Source organism: Dreissena polymorpha, chromosome 8 (genome assembly GCF_020536995.1).
Source record: "Dreissena polymorpha isolate Duluth1 chromosome 8, UMN_Dpol_1.0, whole genome shotgun sequence".
NCBI lineage: Eukaryota > Metazoa > Mollusca > Bivalvia > Myida > Dreissenidae > Dreissena > Dreissena polymorpha.
In genome coordinates this window covers 82,048,298-82,067,456 of record NC_068362.1, presented here as the reverse complement: position 1 = coordinate 82,067,456, position 19,159 = coordinate 82,048,298, and the positions used below count along the sequence as shown (strand labels likewise).

At 33.4% G+C, this 19,159-nt stretch overlaps 1 protein-coding gene across 3 annotated transcripts in view; it reads right to left on the bottom strand.

The window, feature by feature from the left end:
* Positions 1-19,159, bottom strand: part of LOC127842822 (deleted in malignant brain tumors 1 protein-like) — a 70,830-nt gene that overhangs the window by 31,839 nt on the left and 19,832 nt on the right. For all 3 annotated transcript variants that reach the window (XM_052372569.1, XM_052372567.1, XM_052372568.1), the window contains 5 exons: positions 18,976-19,138; positions 15,199-15,317; positions 14,577-14,733; positions 13,344-13,453; positions 13,076-13,213 (listed from right to left, as the gene is read on the bottom strand). The gene's annotated coding sequence lies outside the window, so the exon portion shown is untranslated. The remainder of the gene's footprint in view (positions 1-13,075; positions 13,214-13,343; positions 13,454-14,576; positions 14,734-15,198; positions 15,318-18,975; positions 19,139-19,159) is intronic.

Genomic DNA, 19,159 nt, shown 5'->3' with positions numbered 1-19,159 from the left:
GTGTGCCCTTCTATACTCCGCAAACATATATTTACTACTGGTGCTGTAGACAATATTGACCATAATCCTAGTTCCACTACAGCACAAGGTTCATTCCATGGCACTGGAATTTCTATTTTCCAGCACCCGACCAAAGAGTATCCAGGAGAAGCCAGAAGTGTAAATGTAAACAGCAAAGATAACCAGCAAACTAGATTAAGACAGCTTCCGGATTCCTATGCCAGCATACCACCTGTTGCTATTCACAGAAAAACTTGAATTCCCGAGATGAGCAAACCATTTGCAAGTGACTGTCAACAAATCCCACAAGCCCTTCAAACAGAAAATAGGTACATGAAGTAAAACAATATAGGATTGTCTTATTCATGCTAAATTTTATACCTTTACAATGTTATAAAAACTATTCACAATTTAATGCACTGTAAGATATTATCATTTCATAGTATCATTCGCCAGCAAAATTAAAACCATAAGTCATTTGTGGACATCCTTTATTATCAGTACATGAACAAGAAAAAAGCACTCTTATTAAATGATCCTTCTATACGATTTTCAATTTTGAGACAGAGTCGTATCAAACTTGGTAGCATTTATATCGAAAGCATGAATTATTCAAGAATTTAAGGTATCTTAATATATTGTTCTGCTTGTTAAATTTTGGTGGTTGGAACATGTGAGGAATGATGCTGAGTTTATAGAATCTCAGGATATGGCGATATCGTGGTCAGCATTTCATGCCAGCGAAGTCACCCGCAGGTAATCTAACTATAATAAATAAATAAATTAATTAATTAATATCCTTCATTAAGGTAAGGTAACTTGGTAGTGGAAACCGTACCTTCCTCGGAGCCTTAAGACAATCAGCTTACACGTTTGCATTTATACAGGTGCATTGTCTTATTACTGAACTGTTTATAATATCTTTCAGATATGATTCCCCAGCTGACATAGGAGCTTTATTGCCACTGTTCAAGGAAGAAGCGAAGTCTGTGTCCATGATACGACATTCAATGAGTATTATAGGGAGCGTTGTGCAGTACTTAAACCCTGTACAAGTCCCAGTTATTGCGTTCGATCAGCCACTCTATGCCATAGCCAAACAGATACAGTGGGACTATCCTGACATATACGGAGAATCCAAGTTAGTGACTATGCTTGGAGGTCTTCATATTGAGATGGCTGTGTTGAAAACTATAGGTGACTGGCTTCAGGATAGTGGTTGGACACATGCACTTTTACAAGCAGATATTGCTTCTGCAGGCACAGCCGATTCGTTCCTGAAAGCGTCACATGTTTCTCGATCACGACATGCTCACCAGGTAACAGCATGTGCATTGTACATTTTGATGTTTAGGGCACATCAGTCCTTCCTTGAATCCAATGTTCAAGATCCAGAAGTAGCAGATGTTAAGTTTGACGCTTGGCGAATACAAAGAGAAAATGAAAGTCCTCAATTTCTGTTCTGGTCGCTTACTGTGAAACTAGAACAGTCACTTCTTATGTTTGTGAGATCATTACGTGAAAGAAATTTCAAGCTGTACAAACATGCAGTCACAAACCTTTTACCGTGGTTCTTTGCCCTAGACCATCCAAACTATGCACGGTGGTTATCAGTACATGTTCGTGACATGATGAATTTAGATAAATTACACCCAGGTGTTGCTGAGCAGTTTGAAAATGGACGCTTCGTTATCAGCAAGTCTCACCATGCTTTCTCCTCAATCCCCATTGATCAAGCCCATGAACAGAACAATAAACTGGTAAAAGGTGATGGCGGTGCTATTGGCCTTACTGAAAACTCAGACCAGCTTTTGAGATGACTGGTATCAGGACCAGAATTAGCAAGAGCTGTACAAGAATTCGAACAAGGACATGAATTTCAGAGTACACAAAACAATGATAAAGATACAAAACATCATGAACAGAACAAAAGTACGCAAGGAAGATTTAAAGATCAGGTAAAGACATTGTGCACAGTCATCGAAGACTTGGGGAATCCATTCTCAGATTACAGTAAGGATCTACTAGTATTAGATACTCGAGACATACTTGATGATCAGGTGAAGGAAACAGTGAGGCGAATAGAAAGAGTCGGGAAAGAACAGTATGAAACCTTCATAACAGAGCGTTTTGATACCAGAATTATACCAGTCACAGATCTTATAAAGCAGAATAGATTCCCGTTATTCCGCAGGCCAACAGTTAGAGAAAAGAGCAAAGAGAAACAGGAAATTTCGTCACTAAAAGACGCTTGCTCACTGTTTTCAAAATTATATGTATCTTGCCAAGTGCGCAAAGGAGACCGGGAAGAGTTTTTCGAGCATTAAAACAGCAGATATCCGCCTTCAATTGCACAGTTTGGACATCTAAGATTTGGAAGTAAGTCTGAACTATTAGATTGCCTGGAACAAGTATGTGCTTCCGAACATGAAACGCCAGCTGTAGATGTGAAGATTCTGGACGGTGCAGCCATTATTAACATGCTGAAGCCAAATGGTTGTAAAACATTTCAGGGGTATGCGCAGAATGTGTTCATGCCTTTTGTTGCGCGTGAAATACAGAGTGTTTCTAGAGTGGATATTGTATGGGATGAATACCGAACAAATAGTCTACAATCTGCAGCAAGAGGCAAGCGTGGGCATGGTATCCGTAGAAGAGTTCAGCCAGATACCAGAGTTCCTGGAAGTTGGGAAGCATTTCTTCGAGTGAACGAAAACAAAACTGAGCTATTCGGATATTTAGCTGATCAGGTGATTACAGTGACTTGTGAAATAGATAAGCAGATTATCACCACCAAAGGTAAAAACGTTATGAGTAATGTACCGATCAAAGAAAGCAGTAGCCTATCCCCATGTACACATGAAGAAGCAGATACAAGACTCTTACTTCATGCGAATCATGCTGCCAACCAGAACAATAAGAAAATCCTAATAAGAACAGTTGATACAGATGTAGTTGTCATAGCTACATCAGCTTTTCAACATATGAATGTAGAAGAACTTTGGATAGCATTTGGCACAGGAAAACAGTTTAGATATATACCTGTACATAAACTGTGTAATGTTCTTGGTCAGGATATCACGAGCAGTCTATTGGCATTCCATGCATTTACTGGATGTGACCAGACCTCAGCATTCAGTGGTTAAGGTAAAAGAACAGCATGGGGAACGTTGAAGGCATATGGAGCCGCAACAGAAGCTTTTAAGATTCTCGGTCAAACTCCAACAGACGAATCGATTGCCACTATCATGCCAACGTTGGAACGTTTTGTTATACTAATGTATGATCGTTCGAATTCTGCTGAAAGTATTAATGATGCCCGAAAGGACCTCTTCACACGCAAAGGTAGATCAATAGATGGAATTCCACCAACACAAGCAGCCCTACTGCAACACACTAAGCGTACCGCATACCAGGCTGGATACTGCTGGGGACAGGCACAATTGCCCTCACCAGAACTCCCTTGTCCAAGTAATTGGGGTTGGGTAAGAGGCCAGGATGACACTTGGGTACCGTTCTGGACAGCACTACCGCAAGCATCAGAGTCGTGCCAGGAGTTACTGAAGTGTGGCTGCAGTCCCCAGATTGGTTGCCGTGTGATGTGCAAGTGTATAAAAGCTGACTTGTTGTGTACAGCTCTTTGTCTGTGTGGTGGAGCATGTGATCGCGGATAGATTTTAAGGCAGCTCTAAGGTCTGGTAGTATGGACTCGTTAAATGCAGTTATTTTTTTTAATTTAAAGACTGAATATATATTTAGAATATTATCCAATGAAGGTATCTGTAAATACAAAAAAGAAAAACACTTGCTTATATAACATACGTTCTGTGAATATTGAAATTATAGATTGGAGTAGAAAAATCATATTTTTTGTATTTAGGCGGCCATTTTGGAAGCCATTTTGACTTATATGCAATATTCCATTCATTTTTTCAACGTAAAATCATATTTTAATTAATTAATGACATAAAACAGCTAATTTCAATGCCAAAAACTGAATATTTTAATCAAATATGGCAGTAACATGGAATTTCTTAAATTTTTGGCGGCCATCTTGGCGGCCATCTTAAAAATGGCGGCCATCTTGAAAATTGGAGATGGGTCCATAGCTAAAATTGAATAAAATACTTTATTCTACAAATGTGCCAAGTTTGTTGCTTTTTTCAAAAAATGAACAATCATTTCACCATATGACTCCACTAATAATCATGATTACAATTTCATTTAATACCAAAAAACATCAAATGGATATCAACAAAGCTAATCGGAAAATTAAAAAATATATAATTTCTTACTTTCAACTTGTAATACCTTCCCGCATATAGATTTCATTCCAAAATAACTAAATGGCTCGTGGGTTATCAAAACGAAATAAGAAAACAGATAAACAAGCAAATTTGTTAAATTGATATCCCCCGCAACATTTTGTTTGTGACAGACTGGCGGACGAACTGACGTACTAACGAACAAGGCCAATTCTATATCCCTCCGCCTTTAGAGGGCCGGATATTTATACAACTCGCAGTCAAACAATAAATGCTAACACATAACGACTGAAAATGCACTAAATAAAGGTCATTGGTCTGTCAAGATGTTAAGAAGAATATATCTTATTGAGAATCCATCATATACTTGTATTTAAAGGCTGCTGTTTTCCTATTCCAGAATACGGGCCTCATCAAGTTCCCCAATGCTACGTGATCCCGTGTCTTGTCTTAAGTATTTCAGCGTGTCAGAAAAATAAAAAAAGGTTACACTATGTTTATGTAGAAAGATTTAGATTTGATTGCATTCGTGTAATATGACGTTATGAGTGTATTATAAATGGCTAGCACGTGCGGTACCGGCGAACGTTCAAATAATTTGCTTAACGATTGACCAGCCTGTAAATGCCTTAGAGTACATCAATGTTTTTTCTAATCAATTGCTTATCAAAAATAAACACAATCTTAGTTTTTTTGCGAATCATATTGGTCAGAGAGAAAAAAATTAAGCGAAAAAAATAATAATATGCAAGTATTATATACACGTGCGGCATGCACCAACATCCGCACATGGTTCAGAAGTATCAGAGCGTCGAGGATGGATAATTTTAATTCATTAGATATTCTATGTTGTAAATTAAAGTTTTCCGATTTATTTTGAAGCATATCATGAAACGCACATAACGATTTTGATTATATTTTATATATAACACATTCACTGTGATGGCAAGTTTTAAATATGTGATGATTCAATGACAAATTGCTTAATTTGAAGGAAAGCTATCAGTTTTAAACAAGTCGTACTTGCGACAAAAACATTTTCAGTTATAAGGAAGTATGGACTGTTTTCCGTAATGAGATTCTTGCTTGTTGTAATAAGCATGCGATTAAAAAGGTTTTTGTAGTCGCATGAATGGCGATAGATTCTTACTGTGTTGCTATGGGGCTATAACTTGTTTATCAATTTTCTAACCTTCATAATACTTTATTTCTTGGTATATTTCCCTTATTGAATATGCATCCCGTTTTTATTTGAATATCTGAAAAAGCATACACTTATTGCGCAACCGGTGTTACAGTCAAAACACATTTGCGTAAAACTAAACTGCCGCGTGCGTCCGTAAATATTTATTTTCACTCAGTTACAAAAACGTACGTAACTAGATTTATTATGATTTATGATGCGCAATTCGGTGGAACAAAGGCCCATACACTTACAGAAGATGAACTATTCATTGTGTATTTATTTATCAACAAAACGCTTTCAAGTCCGTAAAATATTACAATTGAAAAATATTCAAGTCAGACAAGTATTCATCCGGACAGGACCCCTGCGTGCCCTATAAGTAATAATATCGATGCGCCCTGTTGTTCAGTTGTGTTAGACCCTAACAGACATACACAATTAAGCTGGTTAAGAAATACCAACACATAATTAACAAACAAATTGGGATGACGCAAATTAATTGAACCAAATCCGAATTAAATTTCATGAGACGTGAGTTTATGTGTATTTGGTAAGTGCATTGACGTCGATTGGTAAGTCGTTGACGTATACTGTGCATTTGCAAAGCGAGCATGAACTGTCATCAATCAACAATTACTGATTATATAAAAAATGCTGTAAAGGGCAGCTTTAGTTCATACGTTGAGCTTGGTGTTTAATAAAAACGAATGAAAAATATCGTTTACAAATTGATTTCAAATTTACCTGATGATCTAGTTTTGTTTTTCAATATCATATTCGGTCACAGTTGAAAAACGAGCTGAATAACATTGAATAATGAAGCAGCGTCTTTAGTTGTTACAATGTTTTGAAAAGAATTTATCTGATGACCTAGCTCTTTTAAAGTTCATATTTGATGAAAAATTTAAAATCGGCTTTATAATCTTGGCGATATCCACTTTCTGATTACTTGTCATTTAAATTGAAGTTAAAATGTTGTTTCAATAATGGTAACAATTTGTTTGAAAAAAAAAGGTCTACAGCTTGATCTCGCTTGATACAAACTCAACTTTGACCCAGATATTGTTAATTTAAGTATCCTAGGTTAAGTAAAAAATGTGGCTTCAAGAGCGGTGGAAAGTATTTTAAAGGATTTGAACATTTGATCTCATTTTGAACACAAAATTACCCGAATTCGAATATTTCTTTGATAATATCTACATAATTATGCTTAGAAATAGTCGTCAGAATTGAAAAAAGCGCCTTGTAGAAATGTAGGACCCTTTCCTCAGATTGTACATGTTTACCGAGTTGTTAATCCCACTTGACCGAAATTCAAACATGGCCTCAATAATTCCAGTTAAAATATGCTGACCAAGTTTCAACAAGATTGCGTCATAAATGTGGCTTTTATATATTTAACTAAGTTTGTCCAAGATTTAAGCATATAACCTATTGTTGTTTTACGATTAAGTCAAAATTGGTTTATTGATAAGTTTATGACGAGGTAATTTTAATATTTCGCCTGTTGGCATAGTTTTTGTATCCCACTTAAACCAGAGTCAAGCTTGACCTAGATATTATAAAGAAACAAATTTAAACATGGTTTCATCAACATTGAGTAATGCATTTCGTATAATGATAACACGAGTTTTCTCAGTTTTGATGTGTTGACTAAGTATTCACCTAGCTTAAATTAGGTACTAACTTGGCTTATATTTTGTCAAGATAAACATTATCACCAAGTTTCTAAAAAGTTGATAAAAATGACACCAATGTAACGAGCTAACTCTTGAACTCTTAACGACATACGACGCACGATACTGGACGAAGGGCGAATGGTCACTATAGCTAATCATGAGCACCGTCACATAATTCATGTATACACCTGGTTTCGCAATAATGTATGGAATATATTAACGTCAATGAAGCCAGAAAGAAAACTTATCTATTTAGTTTCTTCACAGAAAATTCATGCTTGCAACTGGGTTCAGTCTGTTTTATTATAGATCGTGACAATATTACATAGTTAATTGATGTTTGTTTTCGTGTCGGTGCACTTTCCAGATGGTAAATACGCCCGTATATGCAGTTCAACAAATTAGTTTGACCCATCAATTAGACATGTTTATGTAACGATACTTGTATTTAAACAGAAATATTTTAGCTACTAAAAAGAAGAATCTAACCCACAGCTGATAAACTTGAGGATTATCTTCAGGACCCCATGTGGGATGGATTTAGACTGATTTTGTTATGTCCTTGAAATTTTATTAGTTGATTACAATATGTAATTGACTTGGAAAACTTGTGTTCACAACTGAATAAAGAACAAAGAATTATTCATTGAGTTTATTTGATATTACGTTACACAAACTCGTTTTGGTGCCATGAAAAGTATCGAACCGAAAGTTAAACCACGATAGGCCGCGACAGAGGATAAGATCAAAGGGCAGTTTATTTATAAATGATGGCATTTGGAGATATTAAAGGAAAAATAAAAATTACGAAACATAAAATACTAAGTAAAAAACGTCATGAAAACATATTTTTGAAAAACAATAATCATTGGAATGTTTTATAAGAATATAGAATCATGTACGGACAATTTTTCCAGTATACTAATTAATAAAATTTAAGATTTTTGGTATTGTTTTCAATTTTCATTGAATTAGAACGTACGTGGAAATAAAAATAGTTGAACAATTTGACATGTGTTATTACATTTTAAGAATGAAAACAATAGGAACGTACACATAAAAAACGATTTATTTATAATAGTTTTTTGATTGTCATATTAACAAACATATGGGAAGGTTTTATTCTTTATTGAAATAAAGAAAGAGGAATATGCTAGTAATATTTCAAATTTGTGAATAAAGTTTGCATATGATAAAATACTGAAAATAGGAAAGTACAATTAAGCAAGAATATTTAAAGAATTTTGAATTATAAGAATAAAATGAATAAGAAATTTAGACATGAATAGGACAGTAATTCACTTTTGTATATATGGGGAAAAAATAATGTAGATATGTATGTTATGTGTTTTGCGTATTAATAGGCGGCGTCGGTATATATATATATATATATATATATACTAAAGGTCTTGTGTAATGTGAATTATGAATTCAGTGTGTTTCTGTCGCGTGTAGCTGAGTTATAATCTAACGATATGTGCACATTAAATTTCTGTTTAAAAAGTACAAGCAATAGTTTATGGGTACACTGTAATCGGCTATCCGTTGTAAAAGTTACATAGAGAATTAATTCTGTCATTAAGCGTGTTAAGCTTAACAGATACCATCCTGCAATTTGCTTGTACGCATGGTGGAAGAATGCTGCTTTATTAGATTTCTTTGAATAGTTTGTTTAGAAAACACGACCTTCTCATGAGACATGCCGATAGGATGGCCTTAGTGTTATGATATGATTTTATTAATGTATAACAATGTGCTGTTCCTATATAGTAAAAGTACTTGGTTATATATTTTAATAGCCAATACACATAAATACGTACGAACCAAAGACCAGATAGTCGAAATAGCAATTATAAGACGCCTTAGGCGGTACACAGGTAACATTAAGCCCAGGGATGTAAACCACATCGATTAATTAAACTGTCAGGTTGTATAGAGTAGACCAACGATATTGTGATTCATAAATACAATTACATAAATGACCTGGCAGATTTCAAACTGGCATGTACTTGTTTGATGTAATTTTTGAGGTATTGACTGATAGTTTTCGTTGTAAATAATTTATTTGTTTGATAAGGTATCCTTATTAGTTGTAATGACGATATTAAACAATAACTGAAGGGGGCATTAATAAATGTTCGTCATTATTATGAATTTCAGATTTGGAAATGCGACAATGAGATGCGACATTTCAACACAAAAAATCATTGATTGAAGTTTCAACACGATAATTTCCATAACGGACTAAAATTGATACTTCGTGAATATATATAAATTTGACATAACCGTGTTTGCGCTCAAAGCATTATACATGGACCATATCGCTGAAAATGAAATCAATGCACGAGAATCTACGAAAATACAAAACATGACGCAAATCTGGACAAAATACTTGTGACGTTTAACACTATTGATTGATGCAGCGGTTCATCTAATTGACGTGCTAATATAAAGTATTCGGATTTTAACCTTATAAATCGGACACCTTAAGATATCATGAGGAACTACCATAGCTAAGATCTGGTAAGAATAAATGTTCAAATTGTTCAATAAATTGATGATCCCCGAACGAGATGTCGCGTTAAGTGTATTCAATACCCTGCAAGAAGAGTCAGAGGTCGTGATAAACATATGGCATGTTCAAGACAAATAGCTCGCTTACTCAAAACTTCTTAAAACATATGGTGACTCCTTACTTTTTGAATGTAATATCGACAATAATATCTTAGATGAAATTTCAACCAAAAAGATATTTCTATCGAATGTTCTATCGGCATGGTGTAGAGTTACTCATAATTTAGAAACCAAAAAAAACAGTAAAATCATTCTGTGGAACAATAAAGACATAACTGCTAACAATTAAACTTTTTTCTATAAACATTGGTTTGAACTTAACATAAAATATGTAGATCAATTGTAAGACTACAGAATAAACGACTTCTGATCTTTTGATAACTTAATTTCAAATAATTTCCTGATGTACTACACATTGATAAAAAGTAAACCCATAGATATAAAGCTGTAGCCAATACAAAAACACACCATGTTCAAAAAAAATATTCGTAGAAAACAAAATTGCAAAACAAAAATAAACGAACAAATAAAAACATATTCACTCTCTATGGAATCAATTGACAACCTTTCTAGAGAAACAACAATTACATATTAAACTTTCTTTTTTAGACATCAGTTTAGGGGGAAATTGCTTCAAAATACAAGAGGTTAATAACGCTGTGAATTACATAATTATTTTTATAAAATATTTTATATTCAGCATGAAATACAGAAAACAAAGACCTACCATGAACTGTTTTATCAATTATTTAAAACTGAAGATTCAAATTGAAAAAGAAATTGCCCTAAACAATGATACACTTCATATATTTGAACAAAAATGGAAACACATTAAACTTTCATAAACAAGTCCAGTATGCTTCCTACCCACTTTATACAACTTATCCATATTCATAACTATTCTGTTTTTTTTTACAAACAACCAAACAGAACAAAAATACATAATAACACAAGATCAAAAAGTATATATTAGCATATCTTGTATAACATGTTTTAATACTATTGCTGCCACATGGTATCACTTTATTTTATGATCATAAACATGTATGCATTGTATGTCTTTTATTGAATAAAAAATACTCGGGTGTGTAAGAATCTGTCCCTTGCTACAAAGTCAAGACCACGCTTCCAAGGCAAATTTGGGCATACGACAAATGTTAACCTGTGCCGACGGTACATTATGTAATATAGCGTATATGAACACAGCCCCAAGCAAACGAGGAGCAGTCACACTAAGAGGTCAAAACTAATTTTTTTAAAGCTTGTACTGACGTTTTTATACGACAGACTATTTAAATACAAATTTCAACAGTACAACGTGGTCACCATTCGCCTACGACATGTTACATAATTATTAATACAATTATCATAACAACAGAGTCATACCGTCTGTGGCGTCGCCATGTTTGAACTGCATTAGGGCTTTATTAAAATTGCGTTAGGATAATCCGACAACAGACCACATATACCATGATTTAAGACGACGATTTAAATCACTCAGGAGTTTCATTTTGCTTGATTGAAGCTGATTCATGCATTCTTTTTTGAATCTCTGCCATTAGTTTGAAATTCCGATTTAGTATTATATGCTTACTATAAACAAGTCCATTTAAACTCGTGAAATCAATTAACATTTGTTTATATAAAAAACGACCCTACTCTGAAGCGTCAAAGGTGTATAAGTATCTGTCCCATTTTCAACTAAGTTTGAACGACGTAAAGGTTTATAAAAGGTGTTAGAATTACATTTCGTGTTGTACCCATGCCGAGAATAAATGCAGTTGATGTGTTTACACATACTGAAAAGTCATTCTCTCATACAAAGATGTGATCAAACCAGTAATCAATTTCAGTATTTTCGTTTTCACTACGACAGTTTGAAGTTACATATGTGATTGTCTTTTAAAATAAACGCCATCATTTATATATTGAGTGTTAATCCGATTAGTAAACATATAAGATATAAACAATGATTATATTAAAAAATACTATTAACGTACACAAATTAGAAAACTGTTAAGTCTTAAATATTAAAATTAGTTATGTGACAATAAAAAATTGAGATTACACGAATTGTTTGGATTTATAATGACCAGAATGCGTTTTCTTCGAGCATTGAAAACTATATTGAAGAAGGAAGTTTTGTTTAATGATTTTATATTTGCTTTTTTCATAAATAGTATGTTTGATTATTTTTAGTGCTTACAATAATATAAGTTTTGTTTGAAGTTTTCAAATGTAAGCTACGAATGCACATTGTTGATAGGGTAACGATTGTATTCAATATATTAATATCAACATGGGATCTTAATATTGTGCATGTCAATTTTTTTAATTCGCGGCGTAATTCCTCTGTGTCAGCCAATTAATACAAACGAGTAAGTACTATGTTACACACCGTTTTTTTAGATTATTAATTCACGGCGACACACATCGGTAAAGACGTTCAAAACTGTTTTACACAATTAAAAGTAAAAATAAGCTCCATCAATTTTATAAAATTAACAGTTCGAGAATTTGATTTAACAATACAGACAATAACCATTTAACATTGTTTACATGCCAAAGAAAATAAGGCATCACAAACAACAAGTTCAATGCTACCGCCGTTGATACGCGAGCCCATCGTCTAAAGTATGTTGTCATCGACTTGAGCTTATTTCCTTAATATGAAGTTTCGTTGCACTTCTAAGTCATTTTTTAATCATTGAAATAACAGCTTTTAATTTAAAGTTACAGTGATATTGACCATATTCATCTCATTGCAATTGCATGATAGAATTCGATATAAGACATCTATGCATACAGTTTTATTACATTAGTTCAGTTCTTTCTTTGAGCATAAACGATTGTTCTATTTAAGTAATGGTTGTTGTGACCTTACCGAAAATATACGACCACTTCTTTAGGCTCCACATGAGATATTTATATTGAAAGTTTACTAAAATAGCTTAATCCGCTATCGATTTAGTTAGCGGAAGTTCGTCTAGTTTTCGTTGCTGTGACTCTCACCTTGTTTCCAAATACTCCATATGCAATCCCAAGCAAAATATTCATATAGAGATTCCACGTATGAAATTTAATTAACTACCATACAACGTAAGCTAAGTGAAACTTCAGGTGCACCAGGAGGTAAAACAAAACATAGCGTTTTGTCCTTTTTTTGAAATGTGACGAATGTTTTAGCAAATCAACACAGTAAAAGCACTTGTTACAGCACAACAACACGCAACAAACACATATGATTCCGTCATATCTATTATTCTTCATGTTTAGGATAATTATATCTATTTGTGTTTCGTTAAGTCACTTTGACAGGATAATTTTAATAAACACATGCAAGACAAATATTGAAATGCAAACCAACTTACGATAACCAATACAAGACGATCCGTTTGATGAGCTATTGTATCCGTCTGTACAGAAACAGGTTCGTTTTTTTTCATTGCTTAAAGGAACACAGATGTGGTCACATCCACCATTGTTGTGTAGGCACCCGTTGCTTGCATCTATAAATAAATGTTTGTCGATATGAGTGACACTGTACATATTTCAATTCTTTGAACCCATAATGGGACAGTTTAAGAATAGGTACTGAGAAATAGTCAATAATTTAAAAAAATACACACAAAGGATTACCTGTGTTGTTATAATCTTTTTTGTTTTTCTTGATTTCATAAAATGTCCCGAATTCATCTTTTCCGATTTGATGAGGGTACCCACCACTTACTGGTATTGCCCAGACAGACCTATAAACAATACGAAATATACTCCAAATAAAAGCGAAATAAAAACAACCAGCATTGTAAAGGGAATTGATACGAATGCCCCCAAAGATGCGTTTAAATCTAAAAATGTCCGTTTGTTGACAAGCAGATGTTGAATTATAAGATTTACATAAATCTGAATCACCAAATTGTTATATTACATAAATGATAAATAAAGGTGCGCTCCTTTTTATGGATAATCGCAGTATCAATCTCTTTTTCGGACATATCACTAACTCAAACTTTGTCTTTGGTGAATCGTTTACAAGTATTAACTATATATACTTATGGCAATAACTTGCAATTTTCGTTGAAATTCATGATACATACTCAGTTATCACTACATTATAAACCATGGGAAAATTGGCTTACATAATTTCGTTTAAATAATTTTTATATCCGACTATGGCCTTATTGGATTACTCGAAATAAAGAAATGTCAGGATGATGGAAATGCGACGTTGGGCTACAACCGCCGATATGTAACAATTTTTACACAACGTGGGTTAATTAAATTTTTGTACTTACACAGAGCAAATTAAATGCATGGCGATTAATGCATTATCTTAGAAGAGCCAAATTAATATTATCGTGGATAACAAAAAGCAGAAGTATTTTTTCGTTCAATCAACATTTTAACCCCTGAACGTTTTACCTAACCCTATGACCTATGCTAATTTAAAGACAACCATACGTGTTGTACGCGATAAATCGCTTGGTATGGGTAATGATATTGTGTATGGTATCAATTGGTTATGTTAAACTCATTTCATTCTTTAAAAAAGTATTAACGGAAATGCAATCCTAGCAGACTGACCTAACGTCCAAAAACAAACAGATTGACTACGAATACTATAAATGTATATGCCTCCCTCTTTTTGGGGGAGACTGGGAATACAAATGAAACGGTGTAATACAACCATACTTAACATAATGAAGCAATTACACTAACTTGCTAAGTATTGATGTCGGTGCTATATAACATTTACTTGTTAATACATGTACATTATCTTAAAGTTTAATAATAACTGTGTGATCAATATTTCAACACTGGTAAGCTTATTAATAAAAATTCTAGTTGTCGAATTTAATTAATGTTTACAACCTGCCATTGTAAATTGCGTAGTAAATCATATTCCCATCAACCGCCATCCCTAAGATGTAGTTCACATTAGCAAGCGTGATATTTTGTCTGTTTGATCCATCGAAGTTTACTTTCTCTATACTTCCAGCATAGCCATTAGGCCAGTAAATGACATTCCCTGAAAAGAGAAGATAATCAGTGGAGTTCGTGAAAATCTAATTTTTTATGTGAAAACATGAAATTATGAAACTTAAAAAACACATCATATCAGGGGATAATTTAATGTTGCCAGTATCCAGTATTATACAGGTAAATAATTGTAACGCAACACTAAACACATTAATGATTAAAGTTGGTGTAAACGCCTTTAATTTGATATTAAACGTATTGAACGCTAGCCAAACCTCACAGTAATCCCAAAACAACCACGAAACACACGCGAGCCGTGCTTACACACATGTTGTATTTTTCTCCGGAACAATCCGGAAGTATTGCTATTAAACTAAATGCATAATCTTGAGTGTATGTACTACATATTACTTATTTTCTATGACACATGTTTATTATGTTAAATGCTTTTGCTAAACTTAAACTATCCTAGTTTTATTATTTTAATAAGGATATTGCTAAATGAGCCTCTTACTGATTGCGTCCAAAGCTATTCCTTGGCTACAATAACTGCTGCTAAGGATAGTTCTCCTGTTTGATCCATCGTAATCAGCCACTTCAATTTTGTTAGTATTGTCACACCAATACAGTTTTCTAGAAAGTAAATTATTCACATTTTACTATTTAATATACACACGATTTACCATTTAAGCACGTGTGTGCATGAAAGAAATTGCAATCACAACCACTTATTATAATGTTTACAATATATGATCTCGTGAGTATGTTGCCTTTCTAGAATGTTAAAGATTTGAGCTGCAAAACGAAGTCGACAATACCTCTTTCTTACATATTCAATTGGGGAAATATCCCACACGGAAAAATATGCATTCCACTAAAACGATATTGTTGTTTTCATATTAATGTTTTTCCAAAGAGTGATGAAAAAAATAAAATTCAACTGGGCTCAGCAAATGGGGATATAACAAGAATCGTCCATACATAGAATATAACACGAATCGTCCATTCAATGTATATCACATCTTATGTGGTGCCTTCGTGACTTAATACACCCTTCTATGTATATAACTACATACGAATCGCTGTAAACTATCACACAATTTAAAATAGAAATTGTATATAAAGAACCTGTAAGCGTAATTTTTCTATTTGCAGTTTTGCATATTATCCAAAAAAATGTCAACGCTATCAAAATCGATATTTAACATGATTTCCGAGATGTTAACAAACAAAAACAATCGAGAGTAACAATGGATACATGTTTATTACTTTGCGATGTAAACAATAAATGTTAATTCAATTCGAATAAGACAATCGAGCATAAAAAAAGCATGCTTTGCAGCAATCACATAGCTGATTTTAGTATTTATATATTTTGTTTTAATCAATTTAACTAAATGCAGGGGCATATGCAATTGCATTGTTTCCCCTTATAAATTAATACTCCTAGGTACGACGTAACTCGCTTCATTCGGAGTGATCGCCATCTTTGCGGTCACCATGCGATGAATATGTATTAGGCGCTTACTTATTCAAGTATGTCTTATTCACTCGAAACTTTTCCTGTCATAATATCTTATATTATTATAAGAATTGCATGTCCCTGATTTTTCTCTGTGCTTTTTTGTTCATAAAAAGTTATAATACAAGTTTAAGCATGTATAAAAAATAATACAGTTTAAAGTATAAATGAACTAATAATACATATATTTTGTAAATGTACGTGCATTGATTTATTTCTGTTTAATTTCCTTTTCCAGTGGTGCATTGAGTAACCCTAATGGAAAAGCTCAATTAAATTTCCTACTCGAGAAGCAAAACACACGAAGTCATTGGAGATATTTCATATTTCCCGCATGGAGCTGATCTAGATAGATTCCAATGTGTTTTATGTTGGTCCACGTTAAATGTATAATATATCCGCGGTGAACTGACTCCAGTAAAAACCATGTTTAAAACATGGTCGATCATATTTAAAAGATAATGGTTGACCTTCAAATGATCATATTCTATCCCTGGTCATCCATAATGTATGCCGTATTTTATTGTTGCTTTGTCGAACATGGTCGACCATGATCTTTTAAAAGAACAGCTATGGTTAATCTTGTTTCACGGTCATTAACATGGACAAGGTCAAACCTGATTTAAAGATTGCGTAGTGTATTTCCCCATGTGTACAATTGTCAACGATGATTTGATCATGATTATTATTTCAATGATTATTAATAATTCATTGCCCTATAAAAGTCCTTGGTCAAACATGTTCACGAGAACTTTTATATCGTATAACTAAGCAATGTCTCTTTTCTAATGTAAATTAAAACAACAAACACACAACAAAACAAAATGCTGTTTCTGATGATAGGATTATGTTAATGATGATATAAGATTTATTCTCAATCTCACAATGATAATTGAACATTAAATTATTAAAAGTCTAATACATATATTAATGTATTGCAAGCAGTATCCGAAATTTTGCCTGAAAACGTACTATGTGGCAAAAATTATAATAGACATGAATGTAATTATATATTTTTTAACAATCAGCATACATTGAAAGGATTAGATTTCAACATTGTATTTTAAATATTAAACATTTGCTCACAAAAAAATGCTATTCGTGTTATTATCATAAAACCATCCAATGTCAATATCGGTCGCTTTCCTTTTTTGCTAAGGACAGTATGTAATATAGACCAATGTGGAACAGCGTACTGTAGCAGGTTGGTGAACAGCCCATCAATAACAGTGTAAAAACAAGATATAAACAACTCCCTGAGAATAATGGATGTTTATTCCCGTGCCTTTGAGCTACGTAAATAATCCAAAATGTGCTGATATATGGAATATATATTTGAGTTATTTATTTTCAATTAAAAAGAAACTCAGATTTAACATGCACATGCTTACTAAATATAAACGATAATGTCAACTGCATTACCATAATGTATGTTATATCAATGCAATAGAAATTTAAAAAGACCATCACTACAAACATGCGGCGTTAAATATTTCTATTTCGGTGTACATTAAAACAGCAGACAGATGTGTGCAATAAAAGTGAATTATTTATTATTCATTTATTGGTAAGGAGTCATGATTATATTTAGAATGCTGATGACCTGCTATCATGGTAAAACAAAATCCAGTATACATGATTTGATATTAATTTTATGAATGTCAAAATCTATTAAAAACATCATAACATAAAATTGAATTGCAGATACACTTCGATATAGACACTACTTTAAAAGTGCAGGTTGATTAGGTAGATATGATATATAATATTCACCACTCTACATAGTCTGTAAAATACTGTTTAAACATGATCAGTCCAAAATACATTCAGATGAAAGCAATTATTCTACCTCATGGTCAGCCATGTTTGGACCATGTTTTAAAATGGTCAAACATGTTTCAAGTTGTACATTTTAAAGGCGAAACATCTTAGTCGGATCATAAGCAATTCATGATTACTCATAGTCTTATTCGACCGGAAATAACATCGGATCAAATATCATAGTCCACCACGTTTTGACATCGATTAATTACAGTCAAACTTGATTCAACATTTACATATCACACTGGATTGATACTCGCGGCAGTTCAGATCGACCTTAAGGAAATACAATCTTCGCGAAATTTTTTGGCGTTATTCGACGTCAGAAGATTTCTACACCGCAGTCGAACGCTATAACAATCAATTTTAATGGGAAAAAACAACAACAATAAAGAAATAAAACTCCACGTGACGTCAAATGTACATTTGACCCATATGGTAAACATAAGGGGCCTTTATGGGCGAAAACATTTTTATTCGCCCTAAAGAATTCAACATCAGAAACAAAATAGGAACACCTATTTTTATTAAAATCTAATTGTCTAACAGTGATTTTATTCCGAAAATGGCAGTTCATCACGTGCGAAGGACGAAGTAATGGTTGAAGAAGCTGAAATCTCAATGCCGCGCTTAAAATTCTGATCGACGCTTACAATGAGTCCATTTTTGTTAATACATTACACAGTTATTAAGCCTTATAAGCCATATTCAATACTATGCCTGCACAGACGTTCCCATATACATCCCAGATTTAAAGTGTATTGAAACAGCCCATATGGGACCAATAAAGGTGTTAGTATCGAGCTTTGTTCCGTACATTATTCTATAAAGACAGTAAGAACACAACAGTCCGGTGTATTGAATTTCAGTTTGTTGTGGATCTGTTCAAAACTACAAGCCGCTCTAATAATTCTTTAGTTTGTGTATGGACTTCTTATTAAATGATACCTTTTTATGAGATCTAGCTCAATGTCGATCGGATAGGTGATGTTCGTTATGACGTGAACAATCTTCATTGTGTTTAAGCTCACCGCATTTATTCCACGTCTTTGGTCAGCAAAGAACATAAGCCGAGCCAATGGATCAACTTCAAGTGCTATGACGATGGTGACTGAAAAAAACACTAACAAAT